This window comes from Onychomys torridus, chromosome 2 (genome assembly GCF_903995425.1).
Source record: "Onychomys torridus chromosome 2, mOncTor1.1, whole genome shotgun sequence".
In the NCBI taxonomy this organism is placed as follows: domain Eukaryota; kingdom Metazoa; phylum Chordata; class Mammalia; order Rodentia; family Cricetidae; genus Onychomys; species Onychomys torridus.
The window spans coordinates 27,057,539-27,062,913 of record NC_050444.1 but is presented as its reverse complement, the minus strand read 5'-3'; the positions used below and the strand labels follow the sequence as shown (position 1 = coordinate 27,062,913).

Below are 5,375 nucleotides of genomic sequence, written 5' to 3'. Positions count from 1 at the left end.
GGTTGGCATTAGGAAATGGGACCTTTGAGAGGAGAGTAGGTGTTACTTCATGATCAGACTCCACCCAGATTCGGTGCCTTTACAAGGCAGCCCCAGGGAGCCACTTTGCTTCTTCCATGTGAGGACATGGCTACAAGGTGCCCTGCCATTGAAAAGTGGGTCCTCATAGACCCAGAGGCAGGTATGGCAGCACACACTTGTAATCCCAGGTCTTGGGGAGGATGGGGAGTTCATGGCCATCACCAGCTGTAAGTTAGAAACCAGCCTGGACTACATGAGACTCTATTTCAAAACGGCTGCCTCCAACCCCAGCAAACAACAAGACAAAACAGCTCCAGGAACTCATACTGCCTTGAACTTGGACATCTCAGCCTAGAGAATAAATTTCTGTTGTTTTAAAATTACTCAATTTATGGCATTTTCTTTTACAGCAGCAGAATGAACTAAGACAGTATGTGATATTTTGTTTAAATATTTAAATGTCCTGATCTCTGACAAAAGGATGTGAAAGTCTGTCTGAAATTTGAGGGCTGTGTGTGGTGGTGCACACCTTTAATCCCAATACTTGGAAGAGACAGAAACAGGAGGATCTCTGTGATTTCCAGGCCATCGTGGTCTTCATACTGAGTTCCAAGCCAGCTACAAAACAAGCCAGCCCTGTATCAAAAACAAAACAAATTTTGAAATTACTTTTTTTTTTTAAGTCAGGGTTTCTCTGTGCAGTCCTGGCTGTCCTGGAACTTATTCTGTACACTAGGCTGTTCTTGAACTCAGAGATCTGCCTGCCTCTGCCTCCCAAGCGTTGGGATTAAAGGCATGTGCCACCACTGCCTGGCTTGAAATTATTTTTAAAAATGAAGAATCATGATGATTCATATGTATCTTGTTAAGCTTAAACATTTGTTTTGTTCATTAACTAAAACTGGGCATGGTGTACACACCTTTACTTCCAGCACTCAGAAGACAGAGTTATGTGAATTTTTGTGAGTTTGAGGTGAGCATATTCTACATAGAGAGACCCTGTGTCAAAAAGAAAATAATTCTATGTATTAATGACTTTCTTCATTTCTGAGTTTTTAATATTCTCTGCACATCTAACACCTACCATGGCTAGGGCATATACATCTAAATGAATTTTCCTCCATGATTGCCAAGAATGTGTTCCTGGATGATTTTAGAGAATTCGAAATTTATTAGTCCATGTTCATCTTAAGCACCTGAATATGAAAGAGACATCATGAAAAATTAGGCAAAAAACTTGCCAATTTATGGTACCTAAAGAATTTTGGCTGGGGTTTTTGGTGTATAAATTATTCTTAATTGAGCAATGAAAAAATATGGGGGCATAAAAGTAGATGCAGGTCATATAAACTGGCAGGCTACAGAAGAAATGCAAACATCTGTTAACTGTGAAAATGCAACTTCATTAGCAGTTACAGAAGTGCACGTGATAGAACAAAGGAGGCCAGCCAGGTGTCCTGACACACATACTTAATTCCAGCACCCAGGGGGCAGAGGCAGGGAGATCTCTGTGAGTTCAAGCCTAGCCTGGTATACCAATGGAGTTCTAGGCCAGCCAGGGCTACATAGTATGACCATGATGTCTCAAAAACAAAAACTAGTGGAATCAATATTTGATACTTTCTTGTGAAAGCAATTATGGAGAGTACTGAGAAGCAAGCACCCCCATATGCCGTCAACACACTCAAGTGCGGAATGCCGAGATTCAGGGGGAGGCAGTCTAACTGGGTATCAGATACCTTTGACCTTATTATTATTGTTGTTGTGGTGGTGGTGGTTCTTTATGAAATTAACTGTACATTTTTTCCAAAATAAGAAGGCTTTTAGCAGGAGGGTGAGACAGGTTTCTCTGTGTAGCCCAGGTTGTCCAGGAACTTGTTCTGCAGACCATGCTGGCCTTGAACCAAAATAACATAGCTTTTAATGACAATTACTGCTTGTCCATTTCAGCGATTTCTTGGCCGAAACAAGATCTGTGTATTTATTTCTTTGAATACATCCTCAGTTGACCATCATTCCACTGCTGTGAAATGATTTGCCTTCTTCTCAAGCCAATGGATGTTCCTGGGAGCTTACACCTCCTGTGCCCCTTTCTCCAATGAGTTCTTCTGTATTTCATCTGCTGAGGCCGCCGCAAACGGTACAGGACCCTTTAGACGAAAGGGCCCTTCATCTCTGCCTTTCTGCCACTGCTTTCGATGGTGCAGTGGGTTAAGAAATACAAATACGACCTCAAACAAAAGCGTCGTCATCACCTGGCTCCGTATGACACGTTCCAGAAGCAGCAGCTCTTAAGTCCATCCACCAGTCTCCAAGAAAAACACCAGCAAGTTTATCTTCTCCTGAGGTCTTTAGGTAATTCAGAACTGCTATAGATGACTTAATTCTGTGTACAGTATTAAAGCCTTTGCAAGTAAGTCTTAGGCAAAACAAAACAAAACAAACAAACAAACAGATCTCATGAGACACAAGATGGGATGCCAGTGACATCAAATGAGGAAAATTCATATCTCCTGGTGCTCCCTATCTAAGAATTAGGCCATACACTGTGTTCTTGTAGGTACTAAACAAATAGCATCCGGTAATTTATATTTAATTAAACCTCTGTCTGATTCATATTCACTGTTGGATAATAAACATAAAGTTCATTACATCTAGGAAGCAGAGAACATCTCCCCTCAAGCATACGATTGACTGCCAGAGCCCAGCCACCCTTACTCTATTCAGGGAGTGAACTCTTGACATTTTACTTCAAGGAATCTCTCCTATTGAGTCACAGACACAGACATTGACCACAGTGTGATCCACTATAGTATAAAATAGAAATAACTACAATGTCCGACAATAAGATTAAGGGAAATTGAGGCTGGGTGTTTTGGGGAAGTTTCCAGATACAAGGCAAATGAAGTATACAGCTGACTTCAGCTCCAGATCTGCCTACCCCTGGTGTTCTCCTTATGACCCTTGACTGGTTGTTCTGTCATCTTTCCTGAAGTCTTTCCGTTGTCTCTCAGGTTCCAGAACTAGGAGTTAGTTTCTACTTTGTTTTATTTTTTTCTGTGTTTCCTTATGGAGGGCTTTCAGCCCTTCCAGCCTGGGCAAGCCTTGGTGCTCTGGGTTCTAGTGAAGATTTCTCTTTTTAAAATTGATTTACTCTTCAGGCTGGAGAGATGGTTCAGTGGTTAAGAGCACCAGGTGTTCTAGAGGAGCCCAGTTCAGTTCTCAGCCTCCACAGGGTGACCATCTGTAACTTCAATCTCAGGGGATCTGACCCTCTTCTGGCCTCCCTGGACACCAGGCATACGTGTGGTGCATAGACCAACGTACAGGCAAAGTACCCATATACATTTGTTTATCTACTTATTTTAGTCTTTTTTTTTTTTTTTTTTGGAGCTGAGGATTAAACCCAGGGCCTTGTGCTTGCTAAGCAAGCGCTCTACCACTGAGCTAAATCCCAACCCCTATTTTAGTCTTTTGAGATAGAGTCTCTACACAGCTCTAGCTATCTTGAAACTCACTATGTAGACCAGCTGACCTCAGACTCAGAGATCTGCCTACTTCTGTTTCCTGAGTCCTGCGATTAAAGGCATGTGCCACCATGTCCAGCTCCCATATATATTTAAGTAATTGATTATTCTTTTACAGTTTCATATATAATTCTATCATTCACTCCATCATCTTCTCTTAATCCATTTCCCCTGTCACCTAACTCCTTTCCAACGAGTTCCCTCCTACTCTCATGTGTGTGTGTATGTGTGTGTGTATATGTGTGTGTATGTGTGTGTATGTGTGTGTATGTGTGTATATGTGTGTGTATGTGTGTATATGTCTGTGTGTATGTGTGTATATGTCTGTGTATATGTGTATGTGTGTGTATGTATGTGTGTATGTGTCTGTGTGTGTGTATGTGTGTATATGTCTGTGTGTGTGTATGTGTGTATGTATGTGTGTGTATGTGTGTATATGTCTGTGTGTACCTGTGTGTGTATGTCTGTGTGTGTGTATGTGGGTATGTATGTGTGTGTATGTGTGTATATGTCTGTGTGTCCCTGTGTGTGTATATGTGTGTGTGTATGTGTGTATATGTCTGTGTGTATGTGTCTGTGTCTGTGTGTGTGTGTGTGTGTGACTGCATCTAATCCGGGTTACTTGAATGAGCATGAGTGGGTGATTATTTACTGAACAAGAACAACTGACCTTTGGCCGCACCACTGAGCAATGTAACTCTCTAAGTGCCTCTAGCTCCTCAGAGAGGGATGGAGCCTTGTGAGCTCCTCCCCCAGCCATGGTGAAATACTGATGGCCTCAGCCCCGGGCGGGTCTTGTGCTGTGAGTTAATGGATACAACAGTCCTCCTTGTTCTCTAGTGAGCTATTGTGTTCTTCCCCAACTCTTTCCTTGATGTCCCCTGGGCGTTGGAGAGGGTGATATAGATTTAGGGCTCGGCCCTCAACAATCACTTCCCAGCACTTTAACCAGTTACAAGTCAGCATTAGCCATCGCCCACTCCAAGTAATATTTGTTGGAGGGCAAGGAACAAAGCGAGCCATGCTAATAAACAGCGACCCCAGCCCCTGGCCCTCTGTGGCCATTGCCACGCTGGATTTATTTCTCCTCAGCACCAGGGTGAGTTAGCAGTGGACCTGCAATGGTGGACCTCTGAGTCTTGAGCTCCAGGGGGGCTTAACCTGTACTGCATCATCAAGATGACCTGTCTCAAGAACACTGGTACTAAGAATCAAACATCATCCCCGCCAGGACCCCTACACACCCCTCTGACTTTTTAGAGACCAATAGTGATGGGCTGGCCACTGAAGAAACTGAAAAACCTTGACTGGAGTGCCTCTGCCTAATCCACTGACAGGGAGACACAAAGGGTGACCATTTCTCTCCACTGACAGAGAGATACCACAGGCTGGTATCTCTTGGACAGGCTGGATGTTTTAGTCATGTGTTATCTGAGTAGGTTACAGCACCTGAACAAGACAAGCCAAACATTTTTTTAAAATTAGATACCAGCTAGCATCCGTTGTATACTGAATTATTGCACTATACTCTAGTGAAATGGTTCTCAACCTATGGGTCATGGCCCCTTTGAAAAATCTCAACTCCAAAATATTTACATTATGATTCATAACAGTAGCAAAATTACAGTTATGAAATAGCAATTAAAATAATTTTATAGTTGGGGAGTCACCACGACATGAGGAACGATGTTAAAGGGTCAAGCATTAGAAAGCTTGAGAACCAGTGCTCTAGTATGTTACAATAATTATGTAAATATAGAAAGTCTTGGGCAGGTGAGATGGCTCGGTAGGTAAGTGTGTTTGCCACACAAGCCTAGTGACCTGAGT

General features: G+C 42.7%; 1 pseudogene; it reads right to left on the bottom strand.

Annotated features, from left to right (window-relative positions):
- Positions 1–1,951: 1,951 nt before the first annotated feature.
- LOC118577269 lies at positions 1,952–2,594 on the bottom strand (annotated as a pseudogene).
- Positions 2,595–5,375: the final 2,781 nt, after the last annotated feature.